Genomic DNA, 21,511 nt, shown 5'->3' with positions numbered 1-21,511 from the left:
TTGGTTGAAGTTTAGAGGGTAACAACTCTGGGGAAGCGAGTTCCAGAGAGATGCAATTTAGAGAATGAAAGAATTCTGATAAGCCGAAGTTCTGCAATATGGGTGAGTGACGTTCCAGTCATGAGCGCTGCTAGATGTCCGTGTAGCATGAGGGAAGGCATGGAGAGGGCACAAAGGACACAACTTTGTCTGAGCACCTGCCACAAAAACACCAGTAAAATAATGCAAGGGAGGCAACACTCCTTCTTACTTGCAGGGAAGGCAGCCTATCCATAATAGGAGGGTCATTAACCTGCCCCATCCCGACCGATTTTCCACCAGTGACTCCCTCAAATCCCGACCAATTTTGGAAAAAAGAAATTTTTTGCTCAAACCTCTGCTTTTGGTGAGAAACATCGAAAATTCATAGAGAAATTGCTCACCTGAGGTTTAAAATACTCGATACAGGTAGAAGTACTCCTTACCTTACTGGGTTTTCTATCAGGCTGGCTCCAAAGAATTCGAGTTCTATGGGAGGGTAACTATTCCACACCACTCATAAACAGTATATATTTTTTTATTTGGTACGAATTTATATGTAGTACGAGAGTATATTGGTTTTCAAACAGTAATATAGGCAATAGAAGCATTGTTTCACTCACTAACACATCAACATACCTGACCTTTTTTGGTGACATTACCTGATCATCATTTCTGACTGTTTCTTCCTCTAATGCTATGTAAACTTGGTCCTCCACTTTGTCATCGATTGGGGAATCACTCTGGCCCTGAATGTCTTAATTGGCCAGGTCACTGGTAACGGGTGAATTACCGAGACAATGCCGTGCGAGGGAGGGAAAGTCATGCGGGGTAAGACATTGTCCCTGCCTGGCATCTTGTAGAGGAAGGTGTCCCTTTTATACTTACCTAAAATCATGCACGAAACTTGAAATTTGTGCAAACTATGAACCTTGCAACTGCGTGACGTACTGGTACATCAATGGTTCTAGCTGTGACAAAACGTTGTGATGTACTCATACATCGATGGGATGCCTCGGGTTAACAATTCCAGCAGCTCTGTTGTGAATTTTGTCTAGTTGCTTTAATGCAACCTCCCCACATTCACTCCACAAGGGTGAACACTATTCAAGCTGAAAGTACACATGACTCTTATAAATTATAGCTAACTGCTCATCAGTGAAGAAGTTACAGACTGTACAATAATCCAAGTTTCTTTGAGGCAGTTTTAGCAAGTGATCTGACATGAGAGGTCCAGCTCATTGTTAAGCAAGACACCAAGAACTTCAGTACTTTTGGAGATGGAAATATTAGTAGCATTGAAGGTAATATACGAATCTGGCAATATCTGTCTATCAGTAAATTGCATATATTTAGTTTTACAAGCATTAAATGAGACAAGGTTGTTTTGTCCCCATTCATTGATGGCAGATAAGTCTTGATTTATGGAGATGGCTGTACTAAGTTTAGAGTTAGAAATAGCAGACTTCATAAATGGGTGTGTGAGTGTGAATGAACTATGAAGTGTTGAGTCATTTGCATATGAATGGATGGGACTAAGGGTGACAGACAAGAGATCGTTAATACGAACCAGGAACAGGGTTGGCACCAGAACTGATCACTGTGGCACACCGGGGTTAACTGAATGGAAATTGGAATATACATCATCTACTTTTACTCTTATTTCTCTGTCGCGAGATATGAGGAAAGCAGAGGAACAAAGGATGTTAGTCCATAGCAAGGGAGTTTGGACAACAGGGAACTGTGCCGTACTCTGTTGAAAGCTTTAGAAATATCAAGGGCTACTGCATGAGTTTCTCCATGTAGGTCAATTGACTGATGAATGGTATGAGTAAGGAGATTGAGTATGTCAATGGTGGATCTTTCGTGGCGAAAACCATATTGTCTATCATTAATTAAGTTGTTGGATTGAAGATGTTTAACCCGCCTGTCCCAACCGGTTTTCCACCACTGACTCCCCCCAGTCCTGACCAATTTTTGATTTTTTTTTTTTTTTTTGGCTCAAACCTCCGCTTTTGGTGAGAAACATAAAAAAATCATAGTGAAATCGCTCACCTGAGGTTTAAAATACTCAATATAGGTAGCAAGTACCTCCTTACCTCACTGTGTTTTCTATCAAGCTGGCTCCAAAGAAAACTGCTTCTATGGGAGGGTAAGTATCCCACACCACTCATAAACAGTATTTATTTATTTATTTGGTACGAATTTATATGTAGTATGAGAGTATATTGGTTTTCACTCAGTAATATAGGCATTATAAGCATTGTTTCACTCACCAAACACATCAACATACCTGACCTTTTTTTGGCGACATTACCTGATCATCATTTCTGACTGTTTCTTCTTCTAATGCAACATAAACTTTGTCCTCCACATTGTCATCAAATGGAGAATCACTCTGGCCCTGAATTTCGTACCATGGCACGACATGTCTTTACTGGCCAGGTCACTGGTAACAGGTGAATTGCCGAGACAATGGCGTGCATGGGAGGGGAGGTCTTGAGAGGTAAGGCATTGTCCCTACCTGACATCTTGTAGAGGAAGGTGTCCAGTGTATACGTACCAAAAATCATGCGCGAAAATTGATAATTGTGCAAATTAGGACCTTGCAATTGATGCGCATTTATATATGTCAATGGGACTGAGTGACAAAACATGGAATGTACATATACTTCAACGGGATGTGGCAGGTTAAGTATGTGCTTATTACTTAAAATTTCAAATACTTTACTAAGAGAAAATGTGACAGCTATTGTTCTGTACTCAGAGGGGTCAGAGTTATGGGGAACACTTTTTCAGAAAAATTGGTGGAATCTGTCTGGTCCTGGAGCTTTGTTGATTGGCAAATTGTTTAGGACGAATTTTACGTGTCTTGTCTGAATTTTAAGTGGAACAATTTCAGGACAGTCGAATTTTAGTACTGGGACATTCTGGTTGACTTCCTATATGGTAGAATTTCTTCCAAATGAATTTCTTGCAAATGTACTGGCAAAGATATCTGCTTTCCCACGCAGTGTTAACCCTAGATAGGAAGGCGTCCCTTCTGACCTCAGGATAGGAAGACCTGTGGCAATTGGATACACTGCAGGAAAATAATTTAAAAATATTTACAAAGATGTTTTATTCAAAACTAATGGAGCTGAAATACAAATATAACTCCTGTAGAGACCAGATGACTAGGAATTAATAAAACTGACCCAAAAACAAATACATTTATAAGCTACTTGAAAAAAATAGTGAAGGAAAAAAAGTAGTACTGACTTATTCCCTTCCTGAGATGCACATACATGGAGCTGAGCAAACACACTACCTAAACCTATAAATTTACTACCTAAATATCACACAATCGGCCTGCCAACCTGGGTTCCACAGAAAGCTGGGTAATAAAAATATACACCGCTACCCTCAAAGCACTCAGTGTGTCATTGGTACACTCAATCAGTGTCACATCACCTGCACTGACTAACATCACGGGTTTCTGTTTCACTCTGGGTTCCAGTGTAGTGTCAGCAGTCCTGCTGAACTCCTCTGACTTCAGACACTCTGCCAGCTCTTTTTCTAACAGGTATCTTGTTCGTTTGGGGTCCATGACTACACACCTGTAAATAACAATTCCCAATTACCCATTGTTCTGGCCACAATTGACCCCTAAAACCACCCCATTATGGGGTCACTGCTAAACTAGGTCAATTTCCCATCACCCACAATATCAATCAAAGGTTTCAGTGTCACTTAGGGGTTCTAATGTGATGTCAACAGTCCTTTTGAAATACTCCAGGTTCAGAATATACTGCCATCTCTGTGTGGAACAGCTACCTAGCTTGTTTTGCCTCCATTACCTACACAAATACACTAAAAACCAAAGAAACCATAAATACTACTTTATACTGCACATAGTGGGACATGTTACATGCATGTACATGGTCATACCTGGTATTGTGACTAAAAAACTGAAAATGTTCATTCAAGTCTTCGACCTTGACCAGAGTGGCCCTACTCTCTCTGTTTTCTTTCTTTTTTTTTTTTTTTTTTTTTACAAAAATTATACACTACAAGAAGACATTTGCCAGTTGGATACACAGATATTCACCAGAGAGTCAACAATGGTGGGAACTTGAGCCTGTGGGCAGAAACTGAATAGGCTGACTCAGGACTGCTTCGCGTAGAGAAAAATGTTCCCCATTAAGCATTATTCTGGACACCATTAACTGCGAAACTTAAACGCACCCTGGCCGTGTATCTATATGGCACAGTATTCCTATCTAGGGTTAAGAATGTTAATAGCCCTTGACGTCAGTCGTAGGTGAATTCAAAGTCTCGAAGTAGTTTTCTGATAATATATTAAGCACCGCTTTATATCTCCACACAACAGCCGTATGAACACCACCATTATCCGTCCCCAGACTGCTGTTAACTGCTCGACTCTCACTGGGTGGGGCGGTGGTGCGGCCTCAAACCCATGGTTCAGCAAAATTTGAATCAGGCCAGACATTAGTAAGCAATCAATGGCGCCCTACTTGGATCACACTTACAATACTTACATGTTATATTTACATGCTACATATTATTACAAATGGTTACAAACACCGGGTCATTTATAGTGTTACCATCTGAAGATTTTAGTGGGGGAATGGATGATGTTTTCTTAAAGTTATTATTGAAAGAATCTAGAGTTGACCAGAATATTCTATTGTCATTAGGGTTGTTAAGTAGTTTTGATGCTTGATTTTGAAGAAAGTTTGATTTGGCAAAGTTTATCACAGCCTTTGCATGGTTTCCAGTAAATTTAAACGGAGAGAGTGATTCAGATATATATATATATTTTTTTAAAGTAAGAGTTAGATGCTAACGACTCTTGGGCCATTGCTCCGGCACAGGCGCTATCAAATCATTTTGGAGAGTTCGATCTTTAAGTGAACTGTTGACTTGGTATGAACAAATCCACATCAGCTAGTATTAAGTCGCAATGTGGTGGGATTCTCATTGACAGAGTTAGGGAAATAACAGGGGAATGAGTTAGAGAAGAAAAGGAGGTTTTAGGAAGAGATGAGGTTGTGTAAATCAGACATTCGTCCTAAAATCCTCAGTGGAAAAGTTTCCAAAAAGGGAAAGAAGTTGTATAAGCCCTCCATCGATCAGGAGAAAGCATATGGCTGAGTGGATGGACTAGGAATGTGGAAAATATTAAGAATGTATGGAGTACTGTAAGTGGGAAGCTGTTGAATGCCGTGAAGAGTATGTATGAGGGCGCTAAGGCTGCAGTACGTGTGAATGGTGACTGAGTATATTTTTTTTATTAAATGTTGAACAGAAACAAAGACTTACCATGTATCAATGGTAGTTCGGTCTGTATATTGATGGAGTTATAAAAGAGATACAAAGTTGAATAGTGGATGTTAGAGAAGTCCTGATGAGAGAGGGCAGCATTTGGAAACTTCCTGTTTTATTGTCTGGAAATAATACTGTATTGTTAAATTCCGACGAAGGGGAATTACAAAGCTTGGTGACTGAGTTTGGGAGAATATGCAAGAAACGGAATCTAAAGGTGAATGCAGGGAAGAATAAAGCTGTGGTCTTCTTAGAGAAAAAAAGCCACTGAATGCACAGTGAGGCTGGATGATGAGGAAGTGGAATATATGAGTTTATTTAAGTACTTGGGTAGTGTGATGAGTCTATCTATCTATCTATATATTGCCAGACGCCTCAATCCCGTTCGGGGTGGCCACAAACAAATCGCCTCCACGTCGTTCTGTACCCCGCCATTTCACTGCCCCGCTCCCAACTCACACCCCCCTCTCTCATATACCTCTCCACCCCATCCCTCCAGCTCATCCTCGGCCTCTCCCTTCCCCTTACCCCCTCCACCTCACTCACATACACTCTCTTCGTCAGTCTTTCACCCTCCATCCTCTCCACATGGCCAAACCACCTCAGTGTATTCCTCCTAACGCTTCCTATCACATCCACGTCCACACCACAACGCCCTATTATATCCTCATTTGTCAGCCTCTCTCTCCATGTGACTCCACAGGCTCCTCTTAAATTACTCATTTACACTGCTCTCACTCTTGACTTGTCCTTCCAACAACGTCCAAGCTTCATTACCATACGTTAGAGTTTGTATCACAATACTGTCATGTTGTAACATTTTCACTTCCATGCTCACTTCCCTGCTTCTTATCACTGCTTTCAAGGAATCAGCAACCTTTCTTCCCTGCTGTACCCTTTCAAGCACTTCACCCTTCAAACCTCCATCCTTAATCATCACACTACTCAGGTACTTAAACGTACTCACATTTTCCAATTCCTCACCATCCAATCTCGCTGCACATTCACTGACTTCAGCTCTCTCAAAGACCATCACTTTACTCTTCCCTACATTCACTTTTAGATTCCGTTTCTTACACGCTCTCCCAAACTCCTCCACCAAGCCTTGCAGCTCTCCTTCGTCTTCAGTCAACAACACAGTATCATCTGCAAACAACAGTAAAGGGAGTTTCCAAACACTACCCTCTCTCACCAGGGCCACTCCAACATCCACTACCATACCTTGTACCTCTTTTTTTACCCCATCCATGTACAGACTGAACAACCATGGAGACATCCCTGTTTCAACCCAACCATCAAAGAGAAAAATTCTCTCAGTTCACCATCCACACGCACTGCAGCCTTAGCACCATCATACATACTCTTCACAGCATTCAACAACTTCCCATCTACTCCATATATTCTTAATACTTTCCACAATCCTTGTCTATCCACCCTGTCATATGCATTCTCCAAATCCATGAAAGCCACATACAACTTCTTTCCCTTCTCTAAAGATCTAAGAATGAATATCTGATCTACACAACCTGTTCCCTTCCTAAAGCCTCCCTGTTCTTCTCCAACTAATTCCTCTGTTCTTTCTCTAACTCTGTCAATAAGTATCCTACCATACACTTTTCCTATTATACTGAGAAGACAGATGCCCCTATGATTACCACACACTTCTTTTTCCCCTTTTCCTTTGTACAAGGGAATAATTATACCTGACTTCCAATCCTCTGGGACTCTACCTTCCTCCCAGGCCAATCTGCACATTTTCCACATCCATTCTACTACTATCTCTCCCCCATACTTCAGCATTTCACCACACACTCCATCAATTCCTGGGGCTTTCCCCAATTTAACTTTCTTCATTGCTTCCACAACTTCTGTCCTACTGATTTCTTCCTGTCTTCTCACCTCCCTCCTTCTCCCAGCCATTCCCCAGCAGCTTATACTCGCATTACTTCCATCCTGTATGTTCAACAATTCCTTAAAGTGTTCTCTCCATCTGCTCCCTTTTTCTCTCTTCTCCACTAGTAATCTACCATTTTTATCTTTCACTCCCCTGCTAACTTCACTTCCACCCTGTCTTACTCTTTTCACCTCTTTCCAGAACATTTTCTTACAGTCCCTCCACTTTACACTCCAGTTCCTTCCAAATTCCTCATCCACTCTCTTCTTACTCTCTCTTACTAATCTTTTCACCTCTTTCTTTCTACACATAACTCTCTCTTCCCCCACTCAATTTCTTCCACGCCCCTATTTCTCATCCATTCATTGTATGCTTTCTTCTTTTGTGCCACGGCCTGTCTCATCTCTTCATTCCACCACGCTGTTCCTTGCACACCCCTCCGTCTTCTCTTCATCCCACACACCACATGACATGCTGCACATATTTCTTCTGTAAATATCCTGCACAAACCTTCCACTTCCCTCAAGAAAAGGTACAACAGGGAATGAATGTCCCTGATTCTTAGAAAGCGGTGATATGGATTATGGAAGTGGACATGGAGATAAAAAAGCCTCTGTATAATAGGATTGTTATACCAACTTTCACACCTGGAAGTGAAGCTTGAACCTTGTTGGAAGGGCACAAGTCACGAGTGAGAGCAGTGGAAATGAGTGATTTGAGAGGAGAATGTGGAGTTACATGGAATGACACACTGACAAATAAGGAAGTGAAGGAGTGTAGTGGTGTGGATGTGGACCGGATAAAACGCATTCGGAGAAATACACTGAGGTGGTTTGGCCACGTGGAGAAGATGGGGAAAGAGAGCCTCACGAGGAGAGTGTATGTGAATGACGTGGAGGGGGGGAAGAGGAAGGGGGAGACCAAGCATGAGATGGAGGGATGGAGTGGAGAGGTATATGAAAAGGAGGTCAGAGCTGGGAGAAGTCAGGAAAATGGCCGTGAACAGAGCGACATGGAACCAATTTGTTTGTTGCCTTCCCTTGCAGGATTGAGACGGCTGGATATAGACAGATAGATAATTAAGAAGAAATCTTAAAGTAATAACACACTTTCCTCGCCAGCATCTTAACCCTATGAAAACTAATTTATTCTGCATAATTATATTCTGCATTTTATTAGAGTATTGGTGATGTTGGAGCGGCACAGGGTGTGGGTGTGTTCGAGGTGGGTGTGGACGGCCAGAACACTAACGTGACACAGGCACAGCTCTCCCCTGTTGTCAGCCAGGGTCGTCAGGTAGGTCACTCTTACATTCATTTGCTCAGGTGGGGAGGTCACTCTAACACACTTTGTTGTGGTGGGTAGGTCACTCTCACATAACTCTTGAGGCAGTCAGGTATTCTCTCATTACTACTGAGGTGGGTTTGCCACTCTCACATTACTGCTTAGGAGGGTAGTTCACTCTCGCATTACTGATGACGTGGGTAGCTTATTCCCACATTACTAGTGAGGCGAATAGGTCACTTTCACATTAGTGTAGAGGCAGGTAAGTCACTCTCAGTACACTGCTGAGGTGGGTATGTTATTCTCACATTACTACTGAGGTGGGTTGGTCAATCTCACATTATTGCTCAGGCGGGTAGTTCACACAGCTAACTTGTACCATGGTGACGTCAGCAGCTGCGGCAGGTGTCGTGGTGCGTGATGGTGGTGGTGGTGAGTGACGACCCAGCCTTCCTCACAGCCTTCGCCGATTGGTCCCTGAATGGCCGCCTCCTGGTGTGGTCGACGAGGCTCCTGGTGGTCACTCGCCTGCCCAGGGAGGACCTCGGGGCTCTACTTGTTTCCCACTGGACATTTTCCATGATGAACACCTTGGTTGTAAATGATGAAACCTCAGCATCTGACAAAAGGTAAGTTATTCAGCAACCAAGAATGTACCTCTAATGCCAAAATTCTAATTTGTTGATTTTAGTAGGACGCCACGTATTTTACAGTGGCGTATGCTTACATTATTATTATTTGCCATAAAAATAATATTGATTAAATCCTTTTTGCAAATCTTTTACTAATCTTGACCTTGTGTACTACACCCACCCTTCTTCAACATTTAAACATTCTAATCTTTTCTAATCATTCGTCTCAGCTCATGCAACCCTTTATAGCTTCCTGTGTCTCACAAAGAGTTTCTAATCAAAATTTTAAATAAATTGCCAGCGCTACCTGTCGTACAGTACCAGTACCAGTCTACAAAAAGTGTAGATCTACTCAAGCCCCATGAACAAGGCTTCAGTCACCATCGGTACTACTCCTTTTTCAAATCCACATCAGCTAGTATTATGCTCACTTCAGTCTTAACCCCTGAATCTCGGGGGTCCTACAAGCCAAGCCCTTCGGGTATGCATTTTTTCCTTGAAAGTAGGCTTTTTCAAACAGTCATGGGTCCATAATTACAGTATACTGAACTTTCAATTAAGGACCAGATTATTCATCTGTCCTTCATCTTTCCATTCAAAATGTCTCCAGGTCGGCTCTAGGTGGAGGCATTGTGGAGGTAGGAGGTGATGAATGGAGGTAATTTGGGGAGTCACGAAAGGATGTTTTCGTATGGGGGCGAGTTAGTAGTTACAGCCCACAGCCCTCGCCCCAGCTGGGACAGTGAGGGATTCCGTGCTCGCATACACTCATGCACCTGCTTGCCCGACTTGTCCTTGACACTCCTCTCCACTGCCACATGAATGAATCATCACCCCTTATACGTTTGGCTAACTCAGTTTACTTGCGCAATTTTTCCGGTTTATTCAGAGTAACAATGTGCATGTTGGATGGGAGAGAGAAAAGAATTGCCAAGGTTGAATACACATGACTAGCCATTACAATTTATTTTACTTTCTCTGCGAGTACGTTTTCTGTGTCACATAAGATCACTTGAGCTATCCCTATGGTCATGTCCATTTCTGACATGCGTAGTTTTCATTTTTTCTAAAGCACGTATTTGGCTAAGTTCGTACTGAGTTGAGGAACTGCAAACACACACACACACACACACACACACACAATACTAGTTTACTATCACAGGAAACCCAGTTTCCATGTATGATGCACTATATTGAGCAGCAATTCCTTTTTTTAATGCAAGACAAAAATAAAAGCTACAAGCTGCAAACTGATTCCTGTAAGCAAAAATAAATACACAATATAAATTCCCAAATTGAAGATCTATTCATGATGCTTGGACACATTGCGTTTAAAAGACTGGAGGTCATAGGCAGTAGGGAATCCATAAGGAAGAAAACAGTTCCAGAGCTGACCTGCTGTACACATAAAGGACTGGCATTAACAGTTACCTTGTGCATTAGAGGGTTGGACAGAAAAGGGCTAAGAGTTTGCGTCTACACTGGTGCTACCTGCCTGCCATAGTGGCTGAGGGATGCCAGCAGAGAATTCAGAGGATGACTATTGAATTAACGAAAGAAAAGAGACAAAGATGCAACAGCACGGCAAAGAGATAGGGGTTGAAGGCAGCCAGTAAGAGGAGGAGAGTTAATGAGATGAAAAGTCTTTGACTTTTGTTGTATGTTAGGCGCCTCCCCACACATTAAAGTAGTGGTGTACACAAGGGCAAAAAAATAATGTTTAAAGTCAACAACTGTGCAGGGATAAAGAAGGCACAGAGTCAACATAGCACACCTAATCACTTAGAAGCAGATTTTATAAAGGGAGGTAATGTGATCTTTCCAAGATAAATCCCGAGAGAATGAAACACTGGTATGTTCAAAGATGATGCAGGAATGATTTGGGTATTGATAAAAATTAGAGGATATTCCTATGGTAGATTATTATGAGTCGAAAGATGTATGAACTGTGTTTTCGATGCATTAAAACAAGATTACTTTTACCCGAATCAGAGGTATGAGCCAAGTCAGATATTTAGTGTGCCATAGTCTCCGCTCTCGTTTGTTGAAGTAACTGTTGAGATGGACGCTTCAGGAAGTACAGTAGATGGAAAGGTGAGGGGTAGAGTCATCAGTATATGAGTGATTAGAGTTACATGTAAACCTTGGTGGGTCATTGATGGATAGAAGGAAAAAAGTTAGTGACAGACCAGTGCCCTAAGGAACACCATTATTGATAGCTCGAGGAGAAGAACAGTGGCAGTCTACAACAGCAGCTACAGAATGAGTAAAGGCACATATACAGAAGGACTGAAACCGTTAGAGGCCCGTAAATTTAAGATTTATGCCAGACTCGATAGAAAGCCTTTGAAATGTCAAGCTCAATGGCAAATCTATCACCGAAGTCCCGAAAGGAGGATGACCAGGAGTCTTGAAGAAAGGTGAAAAGATGGCCAGTGGAGCATCTCTGACTGAGCCCTTAGTGACAATCAGAGAAGCTTTGATAGGAGAAGTGCTTTATTTTTTTAAATAACAGAATAGTTTCAAATACTTTACAAATACAAAATGTTAGTGTAGTTCTTTTACCCCACACCGCGGTGTTGTTTTTGCGCTCCTTGCGTGTCCCGCAGGATATTCGAGCTCCGACTGACTTTTTAAAAATATTTGCCAAAAATCAGTTATTAGTCCTAGAATATTATAATTAAAAATGCATATGGCACATACCTTCAGCTTTCTCCTGGGATGTTTGTTGAGCCTTCGTCGAGTACCGTAGGACTTGTGGAGACTTCTGAAGTTGGGTAACGAAGTCTCCACTTTACACTTCCCGACACCCCGTAATATGATTACCACAGCCTGATATTATCACTAGAAACACTCTTCTATGATTTTCAAATAGTTTGGAATCCATACTCCAAAAAAAAAATAATAATAACTGTGAAAGCAATGAAAATTACGAGTGCGTACGAGCTTCCCTCTTGCGCTCGTTCCCCGCCGGTATTCTGTCATTTATTATTCATAAAAACACTCACACTTTATAATCCTATTACTATATAACACTTATATATATCTGCAGTATTTATCCATAAATTTCCTTCAGTAATAGTAGTTTATTGTCACTGTGGGCATTCAATTTCTCTTTCAGTAAAATACGTAGAGATCCAAGGTTTCACTTCCACTGTCATAACTTCAAATATTTGTACTCATATTCTTATATTACTAATTATTTACATTTCTGTTTATATTTTCTATTGTATTTTCAATATGTACACTTCTATTTTACTTACACTATGCTCTGCACTGTCACTTACAGTAACTTATAAAACTATATTACACTGTTCCATCATATTTACATCTACTGCCTTCACTTGCTATTTACACATTTTTTACACATTATTAAAATATTCCACTTGCACTTTTAGAACTGCTTCAGGCTGTGGTAATCAAAAAAGCAGGTAATGCAGAGGGGAACCTGGCACTCAGCGCACTGCCAAGAGATGCGTTTGTGCTCAGGTGTGCATCTGGTGGTATGTGCACACACCTGGCACCTGCGGATCGCAGCCTTCCTCTTGGTTGTGGCAGGCATTTGCAGAAGTCTGTACCAATCCATGTCCGCCCTCTGTTCAAGTCTGTCAGGAATTCTAACAGAATGGCGCCTTGGAGCTGCTGCTGTCACCCTACCATATCTCTCAAGCAGCTGCTGAACAAAAGTCCTGGCAAACAACCTCAGGGAGAAGGACTTGGGTGGCTTTACTTTCATCTTGTACAGGATGAAGGCGTTCAGCATCATCATGTCAATGAGATGCAGAAAAACTTTCCTGTACCACCTAGTATTCTTCCTGAGGCTGTCGATCTCTCCAATCATCATGTCAGACTTGTCCACCAGCCACATGTTGATAATATAGTCGATGACAGCATCAGCTTTCCTTACAGGTTCGCCTGTCTTACGGTCGACCTTCCCACTGTCTTTCAGTTCCCCATTGTGTACGGTGGTGAGCATGTGCACGACCCTCTTGTCATGCCACCGTATTGCCAGCATCTTCTCAGACTTGTGTAGGTGCATGTCTCCTCGTTGCGAGTTTCCTGCCTCGAGGAATTTGGGGAAGTTGGCACGATTGCTCTTCACAGTGCCGCAGGAGCCGATGCCGTGCTCTGAAAGGTATTTAGCAAGTTTCAGTGCTGTATAGTAGTTGTCAGTATACAGCACAGTCATGATTCCCACCAAAATACCTTTCAAGCAGTACTTTCACTACACAGCCTGAGAAGCCAAGGGGGTGTGTTCTGTCCAGATCGACAGTGCTGGCTGAATAGATGACGAAGTCAAGGATGTACGCTGTCTTACAGTTGCACAGCACAAAGAACTTGATTTCAAAGCGATGGCGTTTGCTTGGAATGTACTGTACAAACCTAAGACGTCCTCTGAACAAAACCAAGGATTCGTCAATGATAACCTTCTGAAATGGGTGGAAGAATGACATAAACTTATCCTACATTCTGCTCAGAATCTCCCGGATCTTCCAGATTGGGTCGGTCTGGGAAGGTACATCGTTGTTGCCGACGTGCAGGTTTCCCAGTATTTTCCTGAAGTGATCTCTGGCCATGTACTTATTGAAGGTGGGTGAGAGTAGTAAGGGGTCCATGGACCAGTATTCTTCCAACTCATGCTTATTTGAATGTGGCATGAGAAGCATGAGGGCGAAGAACACATACAGCTCTGTTGCATCTTTGCTGCACCTGCACCACTTGCAGCACGTTGTGACTCGTTCCTGTTTATCTCATCACATATGTGGTGCATGACTTCGTCATCGAGGAAGGCCAAAAGGAAGTCCACACACTCAGCATCCTTGTCAAGAATGAAGGCAGGCTGTATCCCTGAGGAACTCTCGTCGAAATGAAGATGTTCAAGGAAGAAATGGAACCTTCCGTCCACACAAAGGCATCCAGGATTCCCTGTCGTGTCGGTGTAGGGTGGGTGAGGATGGAGGGTAATTGTGAGGCAGACTGGGCTGTTTCAAGGTCACTCTCACTGACTCTAGGTTGCCGTGTAGCACTAGCAGTCCTTACTCTACTTGCTACTCTACTTTTACGTGTCAGGGATTTACCTCTTCCCCTACGGCCTGCCTTCACTGTAGGTGCTGGTGGAGACTCCGATGACAAAGACTCAGGAGAAAATTCCGCTGAAGATGAGGAAAAAATTAGTGAAGTAAGGCTGGGGGAGCAGGGAGGTGATTCACCTCGGGACTCATGACGGGCTGGGTCACGCAGGGCCATTGTTCCGGGGCTAACCTACCGCCTTTTCACTCCCTTCCCAAATTCCTTCCCTTGCTGCACTAAGGGCTCCTTTCCTTTGGAGCTAGGGATAACTTGGGACACTGAAGCACTCATACTAGGAGTTTCTGTCATGATTTCCTCCCCAGGCTCATCACACAATTCACCCAAAGGATCAGTCACTACCCATCATTATCATTGATAATTCTGCCAGTTCACATTCCACTGCTGAGTCACTTAGTCCTTTACTGCTACCCACACGAGTTTTTCTAGGGGTAGAGGTCACAGGGCCTTTTGCAATGGGCGCAGAAGCGGCAGAAATGGTGGGGCGTGAGTACGACATAGTTCACCTCAGAGGACAACAAGGTACTGAAGGACGTGGCGTATATGGGCAAGCAAGGGTTGACAACGTCAATAGGGTGACAGCTACTAATTTACATGCTATGAAATGATTGGTAGGAAATCTCGATAATACATTAAAAAATATGTAGTTCCAGGTGAATGTAAATATCACTTAGGCTTCTCCCTTCCTTTCTTATATATTTTTTTATTACGAGAATAGATTATACGGCATATTTCAAGGGGAAAGAAACAGGGAAAATTAGCGAACGAGTGCACGTGAGGTGTTGTCAGGTGATAATTAGCCAATTCCAGGTGTATGGCAGTATCACTTACCTTTTCTTTTTTGTATATATTATTTTGTATAAGAATAGGGCATAGGGCTTATTTCAATGGATGAAATCAGTGGAAAATTCTAGGGAAGATATGCTTAGCACAGCGCGGCTGGGCAGGCGAGAGGAGAGGGTAATGGAGGGGAGGTAGAGAGGGGAGTCAAGAACGGGGAAAAATGGCTAAATTGTCAACAATGGATGGGAATACAGATGACATTAGGAGCACTGACTATCGTTGGACATTGGCAGTACTGATAGATGATACAAGCCACCACTTGTAAGCCCGGGAGAATTCAAAATAACACAGAATCACAAAAGTGACACCCCGCGGTATGATCCATTGCCCCCGAGTGTCACGTAAGTGACGCCCTGCTGTTAAGGGGTTAACACCATGTATTTCAAAAGTTTTTGAATCTATGCTTAACCAAAAATTTTTAAAGGATTCTTCCTGTCACAACGTTCTTTCCGATCGTAAGTATGGGTTCCACCAAGAATGCTCCACTGGCGATCTTCTCACCTACCTTTCAGACTCGTGGTCATCCTCCTTTCGGGACTTTAGTGAAAGCTTTGTCATTGAACTTGATATCTCAAAGGCTTTAGTTCAAGTCTGGCATAAATCTTTAGTTTCCAAACTGCCATCTGATGGTTTCTATTCTTCTATCTGTGCCTTTATCTATAGCTTCCTGTCTTCTCGTACTATTGCTGCTGCTGTAAACTGGCACCGTTCTTTTCCTAGAGCTATCAATAGTGGTGTTTCTCTGGGTCCTGTCCTACCACCAACTCTCTTTCTTTGGTTCATCAGTGACCTTCTATGCTTTACCTCTAACCCCATCCACTCATATGCTGATGACTCCACCCTTCACATTTCCATTCACTTCCCACAGCGTCCATCACAGCATGTACTTCAACAAGCAAGACATGAGGCTATGGCACACCTGATGTCTGACTTGGCTCATATCTCTGACTGGAGTAAAAGTAATCTTCTTGTTTTTAATGCATTAAAAGCTCAATTCTTACATCTGTCAACCCGACAAAATCTTCCACAGGAGTACCATCTAATTTTCAACAATATCCAGTTTAATCCTGCATCATCTTAAAACATACTTGGGGCTTCATGCTCTTGGGATTTAGCATGGAAATAACATATTACCTCTCTTGCCAAATCTGCTTCCAAGAGATTAGGTGTGTACAAAGTACAAAGGAGTACAAAGGAAACCAAACAGGAACAGACCTTATGGTCCTTTCGAGGCTGTTTGTTACAGAGTAGACTATGACTGCGAGATCTAACTCTGCATGCTGAAGGATAAGGATAGTAAAGCAAGACAGCTCCCCCCGCCTCCAAATCCTCCAGTTAAAACTGGCAAGAAAAAGTGAGCAAAATCACCATGCAGCATGGAAAAACTGACATGGACATTTCACAGGAAAGACTGAAAAGGAAAAGCTACATTCTATAATACATAGTCTATAAGCTACCAGTATGAATAACCTGAAAGAGAAAGTAGTAAAGTACAATGAATAATCTGATAAATAAATAACTAATGCATGTCACTATGTACGGGTACGTTGAGTTGATGGGGCATCTGCAGACAGAGCGTGGAAACTGCACAGTGCACAGTGTGGATATTCAGGGGTGGTGCAGCAGCCTTGTCTGGCGCTATTAAGCTAGGCAGCAGTCGATCAGGCCCCAGCTCCGTTGATTCCACTGAGACTAGAAACTTTCCCACGCGGCGCAAGCACACAAGTCGCCTCTTGAAGCAGTGACCCCTGGTACGTTTAAAAAATCCCGATGGTGGCCACTTAACTAACAGTGACCCGCAGTGATCCACAGCCCATCACAGGTCGAAAGTATGAGTAGTGACCGTTAACTCAGGGCTATCTTTGCATATCCTAGTCTGCATATACTATCTTTGCACTTAATAAATTGATCCAGGCTCTACAGAAAAAAATAAAATAAAAAAAATAAAAAATTATACATACACAAGTGTTTTATTCAGGAGAAAACATGTTATGCTGGGAGTTAGACGACAAATACTTATCCAGGCGACCTTTAAAGGTTTGTACTGCATTGCAATTTACTACTTTGGAGGGCAATTTATTCCATATATTTACAACTCTATTGACGAAGAAATGCTTAGCATTATGCGACTGGAATCATTTGCCAATCATTTTATACCCATTCTCTAGTATAATTCGAGTGGTCAACTGTGAAGTATTTATTGACGGCCATGTTATCATGTCCTTTGAATATCTTGAATACTTGAAGTGAATCTCCTCAATTCCTCCGTTTTGTCAGGGTAAAGAGATTCAGGGCTTCTAAACTTTCCTCGTACGGTTTATTTCTCAATCTAGGTATCATCTCTGTTATCCTTCGTTGCACTCTTTCAAGCTTTTCCATGTCCTTTTTGTAATACGGTGACCAAAACTGAATGCAATACTTTCACCTTTGTCTGTCAACTTGTACCTTTCCTTCTTGCTGGAAGTTTGCTCTCATTCAGCCAGTACCAAAGAAGGGTGACCACTCCCAACCCTCCAACTATCGTCCAATTGCTTTAACGTCCTGTATTTCAAAAGTTTTCGAGTCAATTCTCAATAGAAAAATTTTAAGGTATCTTTCCTATCACAACCTTCTTTCCGATCGTCAGTACGGGTTCCGTCAGGGACGCTCCACTGGCGATCTTCTCACCTACCTTTCAGACTCCTGGTCATCCTTCTTTCGGGACTTTGGCGAAAGCTTTGCCATTGCACTTGACATCTCAAAAGCTTTTGATCGAGTCTGGCATAAATCTTTGATTTCCAAACTGCCCTCCTACGGTTTCTATTCTTCTATATGTGCCTTCATCGCTAGCTTCCTTCCTGGTCGTTCTATAGCCGCTGTTGTAGACGGCCATCGTTCTTCTCCTAGATCTATCAACAGTGGTGTTCCTCAGGGCTCTGTCCTATCACCAACTCTCTTCCTTTTATTCATCAATGATCTTCTACTGTAAGCTGTACATCTAACCCTATCCACTCATATGCTGATGACTCCACCCTTCACCTTTCCATTCGGTTCCCGCAACGCCCATCTCAACAGTTACTTCAACAAACAAGGGATGAGGCTATGGCACACCTAATGTCTGACTTGGTTCGTATCTCTGACTGGGGTAAAAATAATATGGTTGTTTTTAATGCATCTAAGGCTCAGTTCTTACACCTATCAACCTGACAAAAATCTTCCACAGGTATACCCACTAATGTTTAATAATATTCAGCTTAATCCTGCATCATCCTTGAACATGCTTGGGGTTTCATTTACTCGGGACTTATCTTGGAAAGCTCATATTACATCTCTTGTAAAATCTGCTTCCAAGAGATTGGGTGTGCTAAGCCGACTCCGCTCTTTCTTTACCCCTGTACAATTGTTGACTCTATACAGGGGTTTTATCCGCCCCTGTATGGAGTACAACTCTCATGTGTGGGGAGGCTCCCCACATATAGCTCTTCTCAATAGGGTGGTGTCAAAGGCTTTTCGTCCCATTAACTCTCCTCCTCTTACTGACTCCCTTCAACCTCTGTCTCTTCGTCGCACTGTTGCATCTTTATCTCTTTTCTATCGCTACTTTAATGGTCACTGCTCCTCTGAACTGTCTGCTTGCATTCCTCCACCTTTACGACGGGCGTGTTGCACCCGTGTGGCAGCAAACTCTCATCCCTTTTCTGTCCAACTCTCTAATGCAAGAGTTAACCGTTACTCCCAGTCTTTCATTTATGCAACAGGTCAGCTCTGGAAATGTCTCCCTCTGTCTGTATTTCCTGCTGCCTATGATCTCCAGTCTTTCAAACGCAGTGTGTCCAGGCATCTCAAAATGATCGGATCTTGAATTTGGCTCTCTATTGTATTTTGTTTTTCTCTTGGAGGGAACTGTTACTGCGGGCTCATGGCCTTTGGTTCCTTCTTCCTCGCATAAAAAAAAGATTTAAAAAAGTGCGGACGTACTGAGGAATTATACAAAGTGAGGACGATATTATCTGATTTATATTCAATTGCTTTGCCTATGAAGCCAATCAATTTTTTTACTTTTTTCACAGCTTCTGTACATTGTTTGCTTGGTTTCAAATCGTTTGTTATTAGCCTATAACTCCTAAGTCTTTTTCATGGTTTACCCTATCAAGTTGGACATTATTCATGCTATAACCTGCTCTTACATTTTTACTGGCAATGTTTAGCACTTTGCATTTATTAATATTGAAATCCATTTGCCAGACTTGGGCCCAGTTAAACAGTTGATCAAGATCTCTTGAATTGCCTGCCTTTGCAGTGCTGTATCTGCTCTGTCACCTACTTTAGTATCATCAGCAAATTTTGAAATCTTACAACACAATCCTTCGTCAACATCATTTACATATAATAAGAAAAGAATAGGACCTAACACTGAACCCTGCAGCATTCCCCTTGTAATGTTTATTCAGTCTGACTCTTTTCCATTTATTACAACTCTTTGCTTTCATCCGGTGAGGCAATCTTCTACCCACCCGAGAATGCTGCCGCTGAAACCATGTGCCCTTAGCTTCTGAAGGAGTCTTTTGTGTGAAACTTTGTCAAAAGCCTTTTGAAAATCGAGGTAGATCACATCAACAGATTTAGTCTCGTACACGCTCAGTATATCGCTGAAAAAGTCCAGCAGATTCGTGAGGCAAGAGTGATTATTACGAAAACCATGTTGGGAATCTTTTATGAGAGTGTTTCTAAGTGTTTCACAAACTAGTCTCTGATAATAGTTTCAAGTAATTTGCAAACCACCGATGTTAAACTAATTGGGTGTTAGTTTTCTGGTTGGGCTCTGTTTCCCTTTTTGAATATTGGGGTTACGTTAGCAAGTTTCCCTTCATGTGGCACCTTACTGCTCTTGAATGATAAGTAAAAAGTTCAGATAAAGTCTTTGATATTTCATTCTGTAGTTCCTTCAATACACGTGGTGATATTTTGTGTGGTCCTGGTGCTTTATTCTCTTTTAATTTGTTTATTGCAAGCAGTACGTCACGATCGCTAACTGTAATGTCAGTGAATATGTTGCCCTCATCTATAGGAATGGGGGAAACAGTAGGAATCGTATGTATATCTTCTGTTGTAAATACTGACATAAAGAAAATATTAAGATTTTCGCCATCATAGTTTCATCATCAGTGTTCTCTCCTTTATCTGTGATTAAGGGACCAATTGATGGAGTTATTACCTTTTTGCTTCTTATGTAACTGAAATATTCTTTGGGATTTGATTTACTGATACTTGCAATATGTGTCTCAAGGTTTTTCTTACTGCGTTTAATTAATTTTTTGGCTTTTCACCGAAGGGCATCCTATTCATTTTTATCACTTTGACTCACTGTGGTATTATAATTCTTATATGCAAGATTTTTTGCTTCTAGACAATGTTTAATGTCTAAGTTCCACTATTTGGGTTTAGAATTTTTGGCAGACCTTCCATTGCGCATTGGAATACGTAACCTGACAGCACTGTTGAGAGGTTCTGTAAAGAAGTTCCATGCATCATTGATATCTAAAGTTTCGACAATGGGATGCCAGTCACTTGTACCTGCAATTGCCTTTAATTTCTTAAAATTTGCATTCTTAAAGTCAGGCACTTTCTCGCAACTGGCCCTGTCACGGTCTTCACTTAATTTAATGTTAAATGTAACTACGCGATGATCACTAGTACTAAATTCTTCTCCTAGAATAATATTACCCACTACAGTTTCTGATGTGCCTAAGACAAGATCTAGGATGTTAACTCCACGTGTCAGCTAATTTACAAATTGATACAAAGAACTTTCCTGCAAGTTTGTATATAGGTTTAACCCTGTGTGTGAGGATAGGGCTTCTCCCTATTTTGGAACTGGTAAATTAAAGTCATCAAATATTACAGTGCTTTGCATACAAGATATTTCGGCAATTTGATTGTACATTTCATTATCGATGTTGCATGGCTGACCGGGTGGACGATAAATTAACCCAAGAGTGATTTTATGACAAGATTCATTTCTAAGCTGAATATAAATAGTGTCAGTGTTTTCAATACATGACTTGGTAATTTCGACTGGATGAAATCCTGATTTAATATATAACAACACTCCGCCCCCTGCTTGATTCATCCTTCACTACTGAAAATGTGATAGCCTCGTAAATTAAACTCTGCTAGAAAATCTCTCTGTTCAGTATTTAGCCACGATTCTGTTCCACCAATTACATCATAATCTTCGGTAAAGACAAGGGCCTCTAAATTAGAAAATTTATTACTTAGACTACTCGCATTTACAAGGATTGCTTTAATGTGTTTTCCTTTCCGATGTGGGGAGCTTCCATTATTTATTGATTTATCAGATCGTATGACATCTATGTTTGCCTCCCGTGATGCTTGGTTTTTTCTTCCAAAAAAACTTACGGCATCACTAAGCAAACGACTGAGA

The sequence above is a fragment of the Coenobita brevimanus genome, chromosome 33 (genome assembly GCF_032717465.1).
Source record: "Coenobita brevimanus isolate Jiangsu-jjx chromosome 33, ASM3271746v2, whole genome shotgun sequence".
NCBI lineage: Eukaryota > Metazoa > Arthropoda > Malacostraca > Decapoda > Coenobitidae > Coenobita > Coenobita brevimanus.
This window is presented reverse-complemented; position numbering follows the sequence as displayed.